Raw genomic sequence first — 21,590 nt, 5'->3', positions numbered from 1 at the left:
AGTAGGCTAATGATAATATCCACAATCTTGCAGATTTCTTGACATTGTGCTATAGTTACTTTTTAGCCATTGTTTTTGTTTATTTCTATTGAATGTGTGAAATTTGTCCCATTTAATTTTCTTTGAAACACCAAATTTATCATAGCCATGATATTGTTTGAAAATCATTTGTAATGCATTTGCTTCCCTGATTGCATGACACATTTGAAGAACATTTAAACTTTTTATTCATTTAAGCATTGGGGAAAACATCATGTCCAGTTCATAGATTTTTGTGAAGTTACAAATTCCAAAGATAAGTTACAGGCCATATGTCATGCAGTGCTATCTGTGGATTGCAACAAGAAGGCTGTGATTAAGGGCATAACACATGGGGCGTGCGACTATTTGGTGAAACCAGTGTGCACCAACGAACTAAAAAATATATGGCAACATGTTGAAAGGAGGAGAAATGATGATGATGATGATGATGATGATGATGATGATGATGACGATGGAGTGCAGCCAGGGACTGCTGCCACGAGCAAGGACTCGGAGAATAAGGGCAATGAAGGATATGATTCTAACAAGAACCTAGAGATCACACACATATCCACCACCAGGAAGAAGCCAAGGGTGGTATGGACAGTTGAGCTTCAGAACAAATTTCTAGAAGCTATTGACCAGATCGGCCTAGACAGTAAGACTTCATATTTGTTGCCTCATTCATTGATACAATTCTTATATTTCTGTGATTGGTTCCACTAAGAAATTTTATTATTTTTTGTAGAGGCCGTTCCAAAAAAGATATTGGAACTAATGAACGTGGATTACCTCACAAGAGAGAGTATCGCAAGTCATCTATAGGTTTATTTTTTACCAGTATCCTTATATTCACTCGCTGTGTTCCTATTTTTCCATTCTAACATTTTTTCATAGATAAGTGCAAGCTTTTATTTTGTGGGGAAACTATCAATGAAAGCTTTAGTAATGCACCTGCATGAAGATGTGTGTAATTACAATTAATTTTTGTCCCTATAATGAGTCTTCTTACACCGTGGATGCTCTATACTTTCAAGTATTTTTGTCCCTATAATGGGTCTTCTTATACAATGGATTCCCTACACTTTTTGCTCCCACATGTCTATCCTTACTTTTTCCCATGAGCGTGCTTCTCATACCTGGTTTATTTGTCTATCTTTTTATTTCATAAGTATAGGTTGCACTTGAGAAGAGTCAAATCAAATCCAGTTGGTGATGCCTCTGAAAGACATAACTCATCCTACAACAACATGAACAACCAGGGTTGTTTCATGCGTAACCATGAACATGATAATGGTGTATGTCCTCTGGTTTTTTAAGTCCAAACAATTTTTCTGCAATTTTTTACTTAGCTCAGACGGCGGACACACATAGAAACTCATGCACGGGGTCATTCATCCATGATGGTAGAATGTACAAGTATGTCGCACCAAAACTGTCGGATGCGGGAAGATTCGCTGGCTCCATTGACCATCCTACCAACCTATACAAGAACATACCCAATGAAACAACTTTAGATGAATTTCCTTCATATAGTTTTGGTGATTCCTATGCGGGCCTCATGCGTGGTAAGCTGGTGGAGACAAACAAAGGCAAGTTTCCAGACCCTTCATACAATTCTGCAACACATGCGACGTTGACTGGTGTTCTTCATAGAGGTATAATATCTCCCATCTCATCAAATGTGAACGTAGAGGTGCAAAATGAAATGGCAACGGTCAAAAGAAATGCTACATCTATGGCAGGCTTCAATGAGCAGATTGTTCCCAAAAAATGCACCTAGCAACCAAAGCTTCATAGGGATGTTGAATCCCTGCGGCAGTCGTCCAGTGTCATCCCTAGCAGCAGTATGTCATTCGATGGCTTGAGTGAGCGGATGGCACCATTCAACATAGCAAAAAACACAAGCTCAGTCAGAATGATGTTGAATGAAAACACCGCACCTGGTAATGGTAGAATCTCAATGACACATACAGATATGGTTAATAGTGGAAGAACTATTTCTACACTTCCCAACCATCAGACAGAAAATGTCGACGCAATGACTGACAAGGTTGATGGCGGGGATGCAGTTAGCAATCACCCTATGCAAGTGGGGTACCATTGGTCAGCATGCACTTAATGATCAATTTAATGACATTTATGACTTCTCATGGGATGATTTTTTTCTCAACCCGCTGGATGCAGTAAGTACTTTTCTCGTTGGCGTTTATCTAGGCATTGGATATGAATTGTTGAGTTGGACATGTGTATTTAAATCAAAGTTTTCTTTCTCACTGTAGGATTTCACTATCGAGGATGATTTCATGGGTGGAGAAGAATAGTTCTGTCTATTAGTAGCCCAACCTATGCACGCGATGTTTTCTGCATGTGCGTTGGTGACTTGTACACTAATCATTTGTCTGTTCTTGCACATTGTATCATGAAATTGTGTGTACCAGTGTATTCTAGTTGGAAGCATGGTCATGCTGGGTAATCTATTTTCTTTAGATTTTAAGTTGGTGTTCTATTTTGAGATCCTAAATGATGTTCTATTATGCTATGTCAATTGTAGTTAGTTTAATTATTTATGTTACCATACGATGCATCTCTTTTCCGAGAGAACCTTCAAACTAAAAAGCACGTTACCCTATCTATGAGAAGGGCCTTAGGACCCATGCTTCAGACACACCCGAATGAAAATGTATGAACGATTTGATATATTGATCATACTGTTTCAATGCACCAAAACAATTTGGTGAGAATTGAGATGAGGCCGGGTATTAATTTGAGATATCATCTCCAAGACCCTCTTTTGTAATACACAGATGATATCATCTATAGCTCCAGCATCGGGAGAAAACAACAAAAACAAAACCAAGACCAGGCCACAAACAGATATGTTGACATTTGATAATGGAATGAAAACAAAAATAGAAAGGTTCGTGGAGGGGAATGAAAATAGAAAAGGCACTAAACAACAGACATCTATCTCATGTAGGATATATATTTCTTTCTCTTCTTTGCAAACGATATATCTTTCTTTCTCTCTCTTGTTTGTAATCAAAAGATGTAACACATGCACAAGTATAAGAGTTTAGGGCACTACATTTTCACGTTACCATGCTAGTAGGTAGGGTAGGGATCTGACCGCTGAGACGATGAACGTACACTCTCTCTTTGCCTGGTCAAACGAAGTAAGAAGCAAGAGCCTCTCCGTTGTAATTCAGATGATATTTTTTGAGATATATTTGGGAGGCATGTATTTGGTAGTCTAGGATTTGTATTTCGTCTCCTACCTTATCTATACGAGAGGCGTCTTGCCCTTCAAGTCTTGTACTCAATATGTACTCGCCCTCGAGGCTCAATAATACATCCATCATATTCCGCCAACCCCTTCTCCCCCTTCTAACATGGTATCAACCTAACCGATCCAAACCCTAGCCGCCCCCACCGCTTCCGCCCTACGTGTCGCCCCCGGGACGGTCGGCTGTCATGACCGCCGCCGGGGCCGCACCATCTGTACCTAGGGTTCGTCCGCCTGTCGTGTTGACCGGCTGCCCTAGAGACACTTTTTTACAGATCCTTTGATCCGGGTTTTCTCTCTCTCGCCGGTCGTTTTGATCGGCGTTTTTCTTTTGGTTTTCCAATCTAAGATTGGTTTGCGTCGCCCACTGCCGCCGTCGACCCCCCCTCCCCCCCTGCCCGCACCTCTACTCCGACACCGACGCGACCGACCGGCCTCTTCTCCGACCCGACGGCCAAGCGCGTCAAGGCGGCCCGTCACGGCCTGCCCCCGTCCGCGCATCGGCTCGCTCGTCGCCGGACGCCCTACACTGGCTGCCACCATCCTACTCCAACCAGGACTTCTTCGTCATCCATCGCCTCCGCCGTGTCTGTGCTGCCCCATCACCGATTGTGGCCCCGTCGGCAATTACCTCGGGCGCACTGGTCGCGGCCCCGTCGCCGGCTGTTTCGCCCTTTCCAACTACCCTGGGCCGGCTACGTCAGACTCGCCGGCTTCATCTTGGACTCCGCCGCCACCCCGCCTCCATTGAGCGGCGTCCCCGGCCTCGTGCGCGATCGGATTGTTCACCCGCCTGTGCCGCGATGCGCTTCATCTACGCCGTTCGACCCACTTGGCTCATCGGTTGCGCGCACCTCCGAAGATCGCATGAAGACTGTCCCCGAGTACAGCCCACTCCTCCATCGATCACGCATCGGGTTGCCACAGCGTCGCCCCGTCGGGCCGCAGCACCGCCGCCTTGTTGTTCTCCCCGCCGCTGCACCGACCGGAATCCTACCGCTACGTCACCCATTCGTGACGTCAAGTCGCGGCCCGCGGTCTACTGTCGTCCTGAGGCCATCCTATCCAGGTAGTCCCCGTGGCTGCACCGACCCTCGTGCTGCCTCTACAATGCCCCATCTGGCCATAGCGAGTGTGGCACGCGGTCTTTGCCGCCTGCCCGAGGCCGTCCCCGCGGTTGCACCGACCCATGCCTCGCCATTGCGCCACCCCTTCAGGTCGTAGCGCCGCGGCCTGCGGTCATCGCCGCCTCCTTGAGCTGTTCCCGCCGTCACCCTGACCTGCCTGATGTCGCAGCGTCATTGCTCGGGTCATAGCGCCGTGGCCTGTGGTCCACTCTGCCATCCCCCCGCGTTGACTTTTCGTGGTATGCACCGCGCCGCCTCCTTTGGCGCAGGAACACTACTGTCCGCGCCGGTCTTCGTCACGCTATCGGGTTCTTCTTCGCCCACATCAAGCATCACCGCCGCTCTACTAGCCCAGCCACCGCCGCTGCTTTTCTTCGGCGTCGCTGCTCTTCTTCGGTGCCGCTGCCGCTCGCTCACCCGAGTGTGTCGCCGTCCACCCCCTTTGTGTACGTCCAGCACCAGCCCATCGCCAACTTTGCCATCATCTTCCCCGACCACGTTGTCTACTCCGGACGTTATGAACTTCTGGTAGAGCAAAGCTGATGACTACTTGATAGTTCAGTGTGCCATTCTTTAGGGCTTAGAATCGGGACTTCAAAGACGTTTTGAACGTCATGGAGCATATGAGATGTTCCAGGAGTTGAAGTTAATATTTCAAACAAATGCCCGACTTGAGAGATATGAAGTCCCCAACAAGTTCTATAGCTGCAAGATGGAGGAGAACAGTTCTGTCAGTGAACACATACTCAGAATGTCTGGGTACCATAACCAATTGACTTAGCTAGGAGTTAATCTTCCCGATGATAGTGTCATTGACAGAGTTCTTCAACCACTGCCACCAAGCTATAAAGGCTTCTTGATGAACTATAATATGCAAGGGATGGAAAAGACAATTCCTGAGCTCTTCGCGATGCTAAAGGTTGCGGAGGAAGAAATCAAGATGGGGCATCAAGTGTTGATGGTTCACAAGACCACTAGTTTCAAGAAAAATGAAAAAGGGAAGAAGGGGAACTTCAAGAAGAATAGCAAGCAAGTTTCTATTCTCGGGAAGAAGCCCAAGTATGGACCTAAGCCTGAAACTGAGTGCTTCTACTGCAAAGGGACTGGTCACTGGAATTGGAACTGCCAAAGTGAAAGGTATATTTGATATACATGTTATTGATGTGTACCTTACTAATGCTCGTAGTAGCGCATGGGTATTTGATACTGGTTCTGTTGCTCATATTTTCAACTCGAAACAGGGGCTATGGATTAAACTAAGATTAGCTAAGGACGAGGTGACGATGCGGGTGGGAAATGGCTCCAAAGTCGATGTGATCGCCGTCGGCACGCTACCTCTACATCTACCATCGGGATTAGTTTTAGACCTGAATAATTATTATTTGGTGCCAGCGTTGAGCATGAACATTATATCTGGATCTTGTTTGATGCGAGACATTTATTCATTTAAATCAGAGAATAATGGTTGTTCTATTTATATAGGTAATATCTTTTATGGTCATGCACACTTGATGAGTGGTCTATTTTGTTGAATCTCGATTGTAGTGATACACATATTCATAATATTGAAGCCAAAAGATGCAATGTTAATAATGCTAGTGCAACTTATATGTGGCACTACCGTTTAGGTCATATTGGTGTAAAGCGCATGAAGAAACTCCATGCTAATGCATTTTTGGAATCACTTGATTATGAATCTCTTGATGCTTGCTAACCATGCCTCATGGGCAAGATGACTAAAACTCCGTTCTCCGGAACAATTGAGAGAGCCACTGACTTACTGGAAATAATACATACTGATGTATGCGGTCCGATGAGTGTTGAGGCTCGCGGTGGGTATCGTTATTTTCTGACCTTCCCAGATGATTTGAGAAGATATGGGTATATCTACTTAATGAAACATAAGTATGAAACATTTGAAAGGTTCAAAGAATTTCAGAGTGAAGTGGAAAATCATCATAACAAGAAAATAAAGTTTCTACGATCTGATCATGGAGGAGAATATTTAAGTTACGAGTTTGGTCTTCATTCGAAACAATGTGGAATAGGTTCGCAACTCACGCCATCTGAAACACCACAGCCTAATGGTGTGTCTGAACGTAACCATACTTTATTATATATGGTGTGATCTATGATGCCTCTTGCCGATTACCACTATCGTTTTGGGGTTATGCTTTAGAGACGGCTAAATTCACGTTAAATAGGGCACCATCTAAATCCGTTGAGACGACACCATATGAACTGTGGTTTGGCAAGAAACCTAAGTTGTCATTTCTTAAAGTTTGGGGCTGCGATGATTATGTGAAAAAGCTTCTACCTGATATGCTCGAACCCAAATCGAAAAATGTGTCTTCATAGGATACCCAAAGTAAACTGTTGGGTACACCTTCTATCACAGATCCGAAGGCAAGATATTTGTTGCTAAGAATGGATCCTTTCTAGATAAGGAGTTTCTCTCGAAAGAAGTGACTGAGAGGAAAGTAGAACTTGATGAGGTAATTGTACCTTCTTCGGAATTGGAAAGTAGTTCATCACAGAAATCAGTTCCAGTGATTCCTACACCAATTAGTGAGGAAGCTAATGATGAAGATTATGAAACTTCAGATCAAGTTACTACCGAACCTCGTAGGTCAACCAGAGTACGATCTGCACCAGAGTGGTATGGTAATCCTGTATTAGAAGTCATGTTACTAGACCATGACGAACCTACAAACTATGAGGAAGCGATGATGATCCCAGATTCCGCAAAATGGCTTGAGGCCATAAAATCTGAGATGGGATCCATGTATGAGGACAAAGTGTGGACTTTGGTTGACTTGCCTGATGATTGGAAAGCCACAGAAAATAAATGGATCTTCAAGAAGAAGATTGACGCTGACGGTAATGTTACTCTCTATAAAGCTCGACTTGTTCTGAAAGGTTTTTGACAAGTTCAAGGGGTTGACTACGATGAGGCCTTCTCACCCGTAGCGATGCTTAAGTCTATCCGAATCATGTTAGCAATTGCCGCATTTTATGATTATGAAATTTGGCAAATGGTTGTCAAAACTGCATTCCTTAATGGATATCTTAAAGAAGAGTTGTACATGATGCAACCAGAAGGTTTTGTCAATCCTAAAGGTGCTAACAAAGTGTGCAAGCTCCACCGATCCATTTATGGACTAGTGCAAGCCTCTCGGAGTTGGAATATACACTTTTATAGTGTGATCAAAGCTTATGGTTTTATACAGAATTTTGGAGAAGCATGTATTTACAAGAAAGTGAGTGGGAGCTCTATAGCATTTCTAATATTATATGTGGATGACATATTGTTGATTGGAAATAATACAAAATTTCTAGATAGCATAAAAGGATACTTGAGTAAGAATTTTTCAATGAAAGACCTCGGTGAAGCTGCTTACACATTGGGCATCAAGATCTATAGAGATAGATCAACACGCTTAATTGGACTTTCACAAAGCACACACCTTGATAAATTTTTGAAGAAGTTCAAAATGGATCAGTCAAAGAAAGGGTTCTTGTGTGTGTTACAAGGTGTGATGTTGAGTCAGACTCAATGCCCAACCACTGCAGAAGATAGAGAGAAAATGAAAGTCAGTCCCTATGCCTCAGCTATAGATTCTATCATGTATGCAATGCTGTGTACTAAACCTGATGTGTGCCTTGCTATAAGTTTAGCAGGGAGGTACCAAAGTAATCCAGGAGTGGATCACTGGACAGCGGTTAAGAACATCCTGAAATACCTGAAAAGGACTAAGGATATGTTTCTCATTTATGGAGGTGACAAAGAGCTTGTCATAAATGGTTATGTCGATGCAAGCTTTGACACTGGTCCAGATGACTCTAAGTCACAAACCGGATGCACATTTATATTGAATGGTGGAGCTGTAAGTTGGTGCAGTTCCAAGAAGAGCGTCGTGGCGGGATCTACGTGTGAAGCGGGGTACATAGCTGCTTCGGAAGAAGCAAATGAAGGAGTCTGGATGAAGGAGTTCATATTCGATCTAGGTGTAATACCTAGTGCGTCGGGTCCAATGAAAATCTTTTGTGACAATACTAGAGCAATTGACTTGTGCTACCTCTTGAGCACTGCGTTGGTTTTCCCTTGAAGAGGAAAGGCTGATGCAGCAAAGTAGCGTAGATATTTGCAAGATACATAAGGATCTGAATGTTGCAGACCCGTTTACCAGTCCTCTCTCACGAGCAAAACATGATCAGCACCAAGACTCCATGGGTGTTAGAATCATTACAATGTAATCTAGATTATTGACTCTAGTGCAAGTGGGAGACTAAAGGAAATATGCCCTAGAGGCAATAATAAAGTTGTTATTTATATTTCCTTATATCATGATAAATGTTTATTATTCATGCTAGAATTGTATTAAGCGGAAACTTAGTACATGTGTGAATACATAGACAAATAGAGTATCCCTAGTATGCCTCTACTTGACTAGCCCGTTAATCGAAGATGGTTAAGTTTCCTGACCATAGATATGTGTTGTCATTTGAGGAACAGGATCACATCACCAGAGAATGATGTGATGGACAAGACCCATCCGTTAGCTTAGCATAATGATCGTTTAGTTTTATTGCTATTTCTTTCTTCATGACTTATACATATTCCTCTGACTATCAGATTATGCAACTCCCGAATACCCGAGGAACACCTTGTGTGCTATCAAACATCACAACATAACAGGGTGATTATAAAGATGCTCTACAGGTGTCTCCGAAGGTGTTTGTTTAGTTGGCATAGATCAAGATTAGGATTTGTCACTCCGTGTATAGGAGAGGTATCTCTGGGCCCTCTCGATAATGCACATCACTATAAGCCTTGCAAGCAATGTGACTAATGAGTTAGTTGCGGGATGATGCATTACGGAACGAGTAAAAGAGACTTGCTGGTAACGAGATTGAACTAGGTATGAGGATACCGATGATCGAATCTCCGGCAAATAACACACCGATGACAAAGGGGATGACATATGTTATTATGCGGTTTGACCGATAAAGATCTTCATAGAATATGTAGGAACCAATATGAGCATCCAGGTTCCGCTATTGGTTATTGACCGGAGATGTGTTCGGTCATGTCTACATAGTTCTCGAACCCCGGGTCCGCACGCTTAATGTTCGATGTTGATTTGTTTTATGAGTTATGTGTTTTGGTGACTGAAGTTTGTTCGGAGTCCCGGATGAGATCATAGACATGACAAGGAGTCTCAAAATGGTCGAGAGGTAAAAATACATATATTTGAAGGTTATATACGGACACCGGAATGGTTCTGAAGAGGTTTGGGGATTTTTCAGAGTACTGGGAAGTTACCGGAACCCCCCGGGAAAGTTAATGGGCATAATGGGCCATAGTGGAGGAGAGGAGGCATGCCACGGGAGGTGGCGCGTGCACCCCTTACCCAATGTGAATTGGGCAATGGGAGGGGGCATGGCCCCCCTTTCCTTCTCCTTATCCCTCTTTTCCCCTTTCCCCCTATCCGTTGGAAGGAATGGGGGGGGGGGCGAATCCTACTAGGAACGGAGAACTAGTAGGACTCCCTCCATCATGGCGCGCCACCCTTGGCCGACCAGCTCCTACCCCTCCTTTATATATGGGGGCGGGAGGCACCCCAAAGACACACCAAGAAATCTCTTAGCCGTGTGCGGTGCCCCCCTCCACAGTTTACTCCTTCAGTTATATTGTCATAGTGCTTAGGCAAAGCCTTGCGCGGATCACATCAGCATCACCGTCACCACGCCGTCATGCTAACGGAACTCTCCCTCAACTCTCTATTGGATCAAGAGTTCGAGGGACGTCATCGAGCTGAACGTGTGCTGAACACAGAGGTCTCGTACGTTCGGTACTTCGATCGGTTGGATCGTGAAGACGTTGGACACACTCTCCCCTTCTCGTTGATATGCATCTCCTAGATAGATCTTGCGTGATCATAGGAATTTTTTTAAATTGGATGCTACATTCCCAACACAGGGTCCATAGGTTCACTAGAGGTCTGTCTCCAAAAGAAAACATGGTGTGGTAACAAATCATAGTTGGGCAATGCTTAAATTGCAATATTTTTTACTATGCCTATTCATGGCATAGTTAACATATGCACATGCATCTATAATACTCCCTCTGTTTCTAAATATAAATTTTCCTAGAGATTTCAATATGGACTACATACAAATGTATGTAGACATAGTCTAGAGTGTAGATTCACTCATTTTTCTTCATATGCAGTCTATATTGAAATATCTACAAAGACTTATATTTAGGAATGGAGGGAGTATTATGACATCTGTATTTAATACTCCAGCCAAGACCGCTATTCAACACACATATGAAAGTATAAAGTTAAAAAAATAGAGTGTTGCAATTATTATGATGACATGAATGAGATGGTATATTGTCTTCACGCCATGGTCGAAGGAAAAGTACACAACCAACTTTTTATCCCTAGCGGCAACAAAATAGATACAAGCCTTTTCCACTTTCTGCCTCTATGTTGGCTCACTTATACGATTCACCCAACTATCATACACAACTCCTCTGATGGTCAAACCGCAGAATTGGCCAAAAAAGATATAATATATTGAAGAGCATATATAAATAATAATTATGCAGCAAAAGAATGAAATATATCTCAGGAGAATTCATGAATAAATCTGATCATAAAGGTGACAATTCGTCATATAACATCGAACATACCACCAAATTACGTCAGATGGATCACAATCATGTAGGGCAGCTCATGTGATCTTTGTATTTAGAATCAAGAGAGAGAGAGAGAGAGAGAGAGAGAGAGAGAGAGAGAGAGAGAGAGTCGGTGTCAAAACCGGCGGATCTCGGGTAGGGGGTCCCGAACTATGCGTCTAAGGCGGATGGTAACAGGGGGCAGGGGACACGATGTTTTACCCAGGTTCAGGCCCACTTCATGGAGGTCAAACCCTACGTCCTACTTGATTATTCTTGATGATATGAGTAGTAGAAGAGTTGATCTACCACGAGATTGGAGAGGCTAAACCCTAGAAGCTAGCCTATGGTATGATTGTCTGTTGTCCTACGGACTAAACCCTCCGGTTTATATAGACACCAGAGGAGGCTAGGGTTACACAAGGTCAGTTACAAAGGAGGAGATATCCATATCCGTATTGCCTGGCTTGCCTTCCACGCCAACTAGAGTACCATCCGGACACGGGGCGAAGTCTTCAATCTTGTATCTTCATAGTCCAACTGTTTGGCCAAAGGATATAGTCCGGCTGTCCGGAGACCCTCTAATCCAGGACTCCCTCAGTAGCCCCTGAACTAGGCTTCAATGACGATGAGTCCGGCACGCAGTATTTTCTTCAGCATTGCAAGGCGGGTTCCTCCTCCGAATACACCACGGAAGAGTTTGAATAAAAGGATAGTGTCCGACCCTGCAAAATAAGTTCCACATACCACCGTAGAGAGAATAATATTTACACAAATCTAATCTGCTGACGTACCCCGTAGTGTGACATCACACCACAGCCAGGTCTTTATTCGAATCGTTTTTCATAACCTATCTCAGCGTGTTTCGCGAGGCAGTTTCCTTGGCACATCTTGTCGAAGCAAAGATCGTGCCCCCTTATTATGGGATTCCCATCAATACGGACGTGGGTAACCCAACCGCGCCATCAATTACGGCGCTTGGGGGACAAGCGAGTTTTACCAGGCTGGTGGGGGCACATAGTTTCGTTCGCCCTTATAAAGGGATAAGGTTTCACCTTTTTCTACCCACGCCTTCTTCCTCCTTGCTCATCCATTCTCACGCACTCGAGCTCCAACGCCCAAGTCCACATCCTTCTCCTCAACTCTCTCCAAACATGTCCGGAGCAGGAGGCAAGTGGATGGTCTCCTCCGTCACGGAGGGACACATCAAAAAACTACGTGGGGCCAGATACTTAGCCGTGAATATCGCACACCGACTGCCAGCCGCGGGGCAGATCGTCCCTACCCCGGAACCTCACGAAAGGGTGGTTTTTCTCCCCCACTTCTTCGGTGGACCGGGGTTTCCCCTCCATCCATTCGTCCGCGGCCTTATATTCTATTACGGGCTGGACTTTCATGATTTGGCCCCAAATTTCATCCTCAACATCTCGGCGTTCATCGTCGTGTGCGAGGCATTCCTCCGCATCCGGCCCCACTTCGGCCTGTGGCTGAAGACCTTCAATATCAAGCCGACGGTAGTAGGTGGCCAACAAGCGGAATGCGGCGGATCCATGGTGCGCAAAATGCCCAACATTACGTGGCTCGAGGGCTCCTTCGTGGAGACCATAAAGGGGTGGCAATCGGGGTGGTTCTACATCACCGAGCCACGCGACACCAACTGGGTGGCGGCCCCCGAGTTTCGATCTGGAATCCCACGCGGCTCACTTCCTGGAAGGAGAAGGGCCTGTCCTGGGGTTCATCGGTGGAGCTGGCCGGACTCCAGAAGTTTATCCGGAACATGATAAGCAAGAAACTTAAGCTTGTCAACATATTCCAGGTCATGCTCTTCCGCCGGATCCTCCCGTATCAACAACGGGCTTTCAACTTATGGGACTTCGACCCGGCCCAGCACCAGACACTTCGACACGACGCATAAGGACGCCTGGAAGGTGATGTTCAAGGGCGCCGAGGTCCCTCCTTCCCTTACCGAGGACCGCGGGCTAAGCGCGAAGCGCCCTGCGAATCCGGTAAGTTCTGTACATCTGGTAGGGTATTTATTTCCCATAGCTTAACCGTGTGCGGGGTCTGAGCTCCCGTTCCTTTGACAGGACTGGGTGGAGGCATTAAAGCAGAATAACTGTCCGGCCCCTCTGCCCGAAGACCCTGCAGACGCTCTCCTGACGGAGGTGCGGACTCCGGCTCCTTATGAGGTGCCGGAGAAGACCGAGAAGATGGCCAAGGGAACCCGAAAGAGTTCCCGGCGCTAGGTGGTATCGGACTCATCGTCCGATAACTCCAAGACACACTCCTCCCGTGAAAACAAGGAGGAGGAAGATGAAGACTCTCCCCCTCTAGCCGGGAGAGACAAGAAAAGGAAGGCCGCCCCAACCGGGGAGGCCGAAGGGGACAAGAAGGGAAGGACTCTCCTTCCGGATAGTTCCACCACCGCCGCCAACGGCGAAGACGAGTGGTTACTCAGGGCCAAGCCCCTGGCAAAGTCGTAAGTATTCGGATACCAGAGTAACTCATAGCATACTTTTATTGCACTTCTTTTCCTAACGTCGAATATGATCATGCAGTCCGCCCCGAGCCCGTATCGACGTATCCTCGTCGGACGGTTCCTTTGACTCATCGGATATGGATAGTGATACACTTCCAACCGCCTCCTCTCCTCGCCCTACGGACGATGTCGAGGTACTGTCTCCGGTAGGCGGCCCCCTTCCAAGAGGGGTAAGCCGCCCATGCCAGTGACCTCTGTCCAACCAGAGGCACCGAACAACCTGCTGGGAGCGCTTCACGGCGCGTCCATCGATGAAGAGCACCGCATTATTATGAGTGCGGTGATCAAGAAGGTTCAGTCCGCCAAGAGCGGACTGACTGAAGCATGTGACAGCCTTCTAACAGGCTTTGAGGTAAGTATTTAAAATATAGGAAAATATTACCGCATAGAAAGTAGCCCCTGATGCTCTGTTTGGTGTTCACAAAGAAAAGCCGAATAGAGGATCAAATAATATCTGTAGGAGTCTAATATAAGTATGTCTATATGCGTATGCAGGCTTCGCTGCTGACCTCTGCCGCACTGACTGCGGAGGTCGCTGCACTGAGGCAGAACCTCGAGCGGTCCGAGAAAGAGCTCGGTCTTGCCAAGAGGCAGCTCGAGGAGAACAAAGGTAATTAATGCCTTGTCGATATATATACACTATTCTGATCACGGGATCAGAATAATATTCTGATCACAATCTGACCTGCCCCGCTAGTACTACGTTGAACTTCCCTGTGAACTAGGTTGAACTTCCGCCAACATTGCCCAAATGGGGCTTGCAATATACCGTTGGAAAGCTATGGACCCCAATATCATGACCCAAATTAAACTTTTGGCAAAATATAAGCGGTTTAAGAGCAGTTTTGAAAACCGTTTTTTCTTTGCACAAAAAAAGTGAATCGTATTTTCGATCGCATTTCTAAACCGTTTGTCGGAATGAGGCATATAATATGGCATTGGAAAGCTGCTGCAAAACCGCTTCTTCCACATGTTGTAAGTTTTCTCTAATTCCCTATGGTTAAAGAGTAATTTGAAAAAACGTAAAATTACGTATACCGAACAGCTGAGTTTGTTTTTGCGATGTCATTTCTAAACGGCTAATCCAATGGAGGCATATGATACGGCTTTGGAAAGCTTATGAAAATGCGCTACCTTTTCATCTTAAAAGTTGTTTTTCTAATTTTGAATGGTTTAAGAGTAATTTAAAAAATGGTCCAAGTCCTACCGAGTTCGTATTTTCGAGCTAATTTTTTAACCGTGCGTCTGAATGCAGCAAATGATATGGCGTTGGAAAGCTTGAACAAATGCGAAACTTTTCTGTATGTATTGTTTCTCTTAATTCTTTACGGTCTTAAGTCAGTTTTGAAAATGGAGAAAAACGTATTTTCGCTGTAATTTCTACAAACTTTATCGGAATGGGGCAAATAATATACCGCTGAAAAGCTACGGAAAATGCGAAACTTTTTCATGTTGATGGTTTTCTATGATTCCTAGCTGTTTTCAAGTAATTTCAAAAACGGTGGGATCATGCATTCTGCCTTTATCGCGAAACAGATTCTTCGAAAATGCACCGCATGAAGAACCTGAACTTCTCGGTGCGTGTACCTGAACTTCACTCTGTTTTTCACGTGATTTTTTTTGCTCGTAGGTCTCCATCCACTACTCGTAACTCTCCATCCATTCACCGGAATTGAGCAGGTGATATACCGATGGAAAGTTCTTGTAAGCATGCAAGTTTCCCGTGTTGATCATCTTTTCATACTCGCGACGATTCAGCATAGTAGTTGAACTTCCTGCTATTTTCACGTTGAACTTCTGTGACGTATTTTTGTTTGTAATTTTCTCATCCATTCGTTAGTGTTACACAAATAATATTCCTTTTGTACAAACGTCTCTCACAATATTTTTTTTTAACTTTCTCCGACCGAGGACCTGAACTTACACAAATGATATTCCTGTCGTTTTGAAGTAAATTAGAAAATGACGACATCATGATTTCTGCCTTCATCGTGCATGGAAAAGCACTGCGTGAAGTAGTTGAACTTCTCGGGCATGTCTATTTGAACTTCACTCTGTTTTTGACGTGTTGATTTTTGCACTGCTTGAAGTAGTTGAACTTCTGGGGCAACTTCACTTTGTTTCACTTTATTGTAATTTTCTTATATGAAATACACACCATGTAGTACGTGAACTTTCGGTTGTTATCACTTTGAACTTCTCTCTGTTTTGAGATAGTTATTTTAAACACAAAAAAACATATTTTTTTATGTATTTTGGACATCTAAATACACTGTAAACCTCTCTCACAAGAATTTTTTAAGCTTTTCCTCGCCGAGCACTTGAACTTCTAGCAACTATTTTTTCGTTTATGGGTTGTTTTTTCCGTTTATGGGTTGTTTTTAAAAGTGCAAAAAATGGCGTTGTGTTTTTTTATTTTTGAAGAGGTAAATCCTAGGTTTTAATGAACTCCAAACTTCTCTGTTATTTCAATTTGAACTTCATCTTTTATATTTTGAGTAAAGAATAGTATTCGATTTTTATACAGAAATACAAGGTGAACCTCTCTCGCAAGATTTTTTGAACTTCTCCGGACAGAGCACTTGAGTTTTTGTCATGTATTGTTCAACATCTCTCACAAGAATTTTTGAATTTTCTCGGGCCGAGCACTTGAACTTCTAGCAACAAAACTTTTAGCCTTTGCTTTTCCATTCTTTTTTTCATACAAATGCACACCGTGTAGTACTTGAACTTCTGGCAGTTATCAATCTGAACTTCTCTCGGTTCCGCGAAAATATCTGAGTTTTTTATAGACATTGAACCGCACTACCTTTTTTATTTGAACTTCATTGTGTATTTTTAGAAATTTCAAAATTGGAGGTTTTATAGCAACATCGAACTTCTTCGTTATTTGGAATTGAACTTATTGGTTTTATTCTTTAGTAACTAGAAAAATCCAATTTTTCAAATAAACATCTAATCGCTCACTTTTTTAAATTTGAATATCCGGATATTTGAAAAGGGGGAAATCCATGTTTACAAACTTTTTAAATTGCTCGATTTTTTTAATTTGACTTTCTTAGTTTTGGAATAAACATTTTTTGAACTTCTATGTTATTTAAATTTGAACTTCTCTATTTTTTTTAGTAAAATATAGAAACATCATTTTTTATAAACTTTTCGAAGTGCTCGATTTTTCTTATTTTTGAACTTCTCGGTTTATTCTATTATAACGAGGAAAATCACTCGGTTGTAATAAACATCAAACCACTCCGTTATTTAATTTGAACTTCTATTTTTTAGGAACCGGGAAAATTTGTTATTTAGTTTTTCCGAACTGGTTAGTTATTTTAATTTTAACTTCTTTGTTTTTTTCCAATAATAACGGAAAAACGTTTCTTATAAACATTGAATCGTTCTGCTTTTTATGTGAACTTCTAGGTTTCTTTGAAATGGGAATAATCTGATTATTTTAAAAAAATATCAAACCACTTTGTTATTTTAACTTGAACTTCTGAATTTTTTTAAACAGGAAAATCAAATTAGTTTAGCACTTGATCCCCTTTTTGTAACTAGCAAAGTGTTCATTTAGATACTATTGTCTTGTAGGTATTAACACAAGCACCTTGTGTACTGCAAAGAACATACATGCACAAGGCACTCGAATCAGAATAGTTATAAATTAATTTGGATGCAAATCAAGTGAAAAAATAAATTGTTGATAGATAAGGTCATGTGTCCATTACCCACAATGAAATAGTACTAATGAGCACAAAGTAATTTCACAAATCTGTACCATAGCATGGATCTCCAGTGGATACGTTCAGTGGTAGTACTCAGTGAAGAATGCATAACAAAAACTGTAAAAGAGGTCAAGAGTGGTTAAGTGATAAAGATGCAAGCTTTTTCCATGATTGCACTGCACATGTTCAGAGATTTTGCACCAGCAGTGTGCTGCTGTTTAACCTTTGGCATTCCTTATATAAATGAGCTTGAACTCCTGGAAACTTGTGAGATATGAATGCATCTCTCGAAATCCATCGACTAGTTAAGAACAATTCCTGGGATCCTCCCACATGGTGCATAAAAGTTGGCCTTCAATCTCAATAATAATATTATAGGAATCCTTCTTCAATCACCATCAACATGGTTATCCCTGTAGGTCAACTATCAATTTAAGATTCTGAACGTACTAGCTTAGGCAAAATGTGCATGAGCTACTGAAGAAACTGAAGATTGTTGGCAAACAACATAAGGCAGTAAAGGTTGTTCTTGAACTTCTCGGTTTTTCTATTCTGAACTTGCGATTTATTTACTTTTTGCAGGGTGCAGTGCCACTACGGGTGCTGGGAGGCTGGGCTTCGCTCCCTTAGGTAGCTGCGTCCTCCACTGCTTAGGACAACAAGCAGAGGAGGAAGGAGGGACAGACCTGAAGCAAGCACTAGTAAGTTTTTGAATATAGTGGACATCCTACTTATAAGCTCAGGAAAAAAAAGCACATCACACTATGTACGTCACAGTGCAAAGCAAAGGAAAATCAAAGTGAACACTTAGTTACAAAAGTTTCCTTACAAGCATTAAGGACAAAGCGAGGAAATAGCTACAGAATCACGTAGCAAAAGGGCAAAACACACGAGAACATACGCATTTTACATTGACCTTCTGTATGTTCAATATCTGCAAAAAGAACAGAAAAATTAAAGTAAGTTCTCATAAGCATAAAACAAACAGGTAGAGGGCACACTATCAATTGGGGAAATTTCTGAATCTTCTGTACACATTCTTGAACAAAGAATGAATTACTGATTTTTATAGTACAAACTTCTGAATCTTATTCTGGCACATTAGCACCTGTACATACTTGAGATTTAGGAGAGAACGAACGAGTTGAACAAAGAATTAATTTTCACGTACAAATTTCCATATCTTCTGTATATACTTGAACAAACAAGACATCAAAAAGAAGAGAGCATAACACCAGCATTTATATGTGAGATTTAGGAAAATGAACTAGAAAAAGACAGAGGCAGATTACGGACGCGGTGACAGAGGGCTGCTGGATGGCATATAAGGCGGAAGAGAATGTGAGGCAGATTACGGACGCGGTGACAGAGGGCTGCTGGATGGCATATAAGGCGGAAGAGAATGTGAGGCAGATTACGGACGCGGTGACAGAGGGCTGCTGGCTTTTTTGTTCAAGTATATGCAGCATTTATAAAGATTTTTGGGGTACCTTTTTTATTTGAACTTCTTGCTCAAATTTTTGACCTTCCAAATTTGACTTTTAGATATTAAAAACTTCATTTTTTTAACATCGACCTACTTGTGTTTAGCACAGGCACAAGTTTTATTTCTCTTAGTAATACAAAATTCCTAGTTTGGGAATAAAAATCCTAGTTTTTTATTAAATATCGAGCCGTTTCATTTTTTAGATTTGAAACTTCTAGGCTTTTTTGAGCGGAGAATATCCTTTTTTAACAAATTTGTGTTGAGATGCTTTTTTTTAGGTTGACCTTCCTGGGATTGTAATAAACGTTTCACTTCTTCTGTTTTTTAATTTCAACCTCTAGGTTTTTTCTAGAAACAACGAAAATCCAGTTTTTATATAAATTTTGTAACTCCTTTGGTTTTTTAATTCAAACTTCTTGGTTTTTTATTTATCAATGGAGAGATATCCTAGTGATGTAATAAACGTCTAACTGTCCTGTTATTTAAATTTGAACTTCTAGGTTTTTTTAGAAACAAGGAATGTCTATTATCTTTTTTGAACGATAATCTATACATACAAAAATCCCAAAAAGATAAGTTGCGACAAATCAAAACCAACACATAAGTTTTATTGCATAGACAAAATACATTCTCACATGAACATATAATCGATTCATGGTTCCCATATTTTCAGTGCCATTCTTTCTTGTACACTTTCAGAACTTTTTGTTGGTGGAATACAATAACTAGCGCCATAATATATCCTCTTGAACCTCTGTCGTATATATATCTGAACTTCATCCATGTTTCATGTTTTTGTGCTCTTTGTTCTTCGTCACACAACACCAAAAAAGCTTTTCACTAAATGTAGGATTCAGTAAAAACCTAGCGTTGTTTCCTGAACATACTTCACTAAAAAATTCAGGATACAAATGTAGGATTCAATATATGTAGTTACAAACATCCATTTTTGTTTGCTAAAATCCATAGTTGGCAGTCAGGAAGGTCAAACAACACTTTCTGTCATTGAAGAAGGTCGAGGCGACCTCCCGAGAAGTTCAATTAAAACAAAGATTGCAATGGCAGACCATGGACATGGGAATTTGTTTTGGATGAGGCGGCAGGCTAGGGTGAGCTCGGTGGCCGGGAACACAGTGGCCAATGCATCAGGGGTATATGAGCTTTAAGGCCATCCAACTTTTTTGGTCAATGCATCAGGGATGCTCTATGCTTGCATATCCTCAATACTGTACTGCTGTCAGTCATCTCCCGAAGATGCACACATAGATATGGTGGCCCTCTTTATCTTGTACTACTAGGAAAATTGAGATTGCTGCTGCTACTACAGTGGAAGTATATCACCACTGATGTGCTATTTTTGAGTCGGCATGGAGGCTTGCCATCAACCCAATCATCGAATGCATATGGTAATTAAGGGCGATTGACATGCAGAGCAGTACAGGAGCATTTGATACTACATACTATGATTTAGAGAATGCTATGACTATTGATGGTTGGAAAAGTACTGTCTCCGAGTGAATAATAATCTTACTAACCAGTTCAGTCTGCAGCGTTACCACGGACGCAGGCATGCCACATGCATCTCAACAAACACCACACAACGACCAAAGCATGGAACACGTGCGTGTGGCCGAAGACATGGGGTGTGCTCCCGTCCCCGCTGAGTTCGCCTGCCGCCGTTCCGTCTCGAGCTCTCCCCCACTCCATCTCCATCCATGCAGTGAGTGCATGCGATGAAATTAGCCGGCACCATCGCGAGGTGGGAAACAGCGGCCATGGCTGCCGTTGAGCAGCAGGAGGGGCCGCTGTGCGGTCCGACCACGGGTGCATCTTGGCGGCGGAGTTCCAGCACGGGAGGCTGGGGGCAGTGGGCTGGCGGTTGGAGGTGCTCTGTGTGGCAGGGCTCCGGCAGCGGCAGGAGGGAAGAAGGTTGCGGTGGCAGTTCGAGGAAAGTCATGGCGGCAAGTGGAGCAAGTTCCCGCATCGGCAGGTTCCCGGCAACGGGAGGTGGGTTGGTGGCGATTGCGGCGGCGCGATCCACATTGTGGGACGATGGAGGCGGCCCGATTCCGGGCGAGGAACGATGGTGGCGGCGCAATCCGCGGTGAGGGACAGTGGCGGCGCCGGCTGGGGGTGGTGGCGCGTTCTGGGCGTCGATGGGGACGCCGGTTGGGGGCGGTGACGCCCGTTGGAGGCGGTGATGGGGATCAGTTAGGGAATTCGGGATCTGGGAGGATATAGGTGGGCGTTTTTCATGTTCGGTACCCGGGAGGAACCCTCTCGGGCCCTTATAAGGGCTGTTGTGATCCAAATAACTATTCTAATCCTGTGATTAGAATAGTGTTGTCATATATATATATAAAGGATGCGGTTGCAAAATGATAGGATCATCATGGATGTGCTAGGGGCCACGATCGAAGTGGCGACTCTGAAGCAAGCACTGTCCGAGGCCGAAAACAAAGCGGCCAAGGAGCGCACCGAGCGGGGAAAACAAGAGGCACGGGTGGGCGAGGTGCAGCAAAAGCTCCAGGCTCTCGTGAAGAAGCACGAGGCTTTGGAGCTTGACTCAAAGACGCGAGAGTCCGAGCTTGCCACAACCTTCGAGAGCACAAAGCATGCCAAGGCTGAAGCCCAAAAGTCCCTCCAGGAAATTGAGGCGATGAGGAAGATAGCGGTGGGTGAGGCCTTCAATATGCAAAGCAAGCATGTGAAAGTAAATTA

The 21,590-nt window shown here is 43.5% G+C and overlaps 1 pseudogene; it reads right to left on the bottom strand.

The window, feature by feature from the left end:
• Positions 1-1,815: 1,815 nt before the first annotated feature.
• Positions 1,816-21,590, bottom strand: part of LOC119334059 — a 105,541-nt pseudogene continuing 85,766 nt past the window's right edge.

Source organism: Triticum dicoccoides, chromosome 7A (genome assembly GCF_002162155.2).
Source record: "Triticum dicoccoides isolate Atlit2015 ecotype Zavitan chromosome 7A, WEW_v2.0, whole genome shotgun sequence".
NCBI lineage: Eukaryota > Viridiplantae > Streptophyta > Magnoliopsida > Poales > Poaceae > Triticum > Triticum dicoccoides.
The sequence above is the reverse complement of the archived record's forward strand: the minus strand, read 5'-3'. Positions and strand labels throughout refer to the sequence as shown.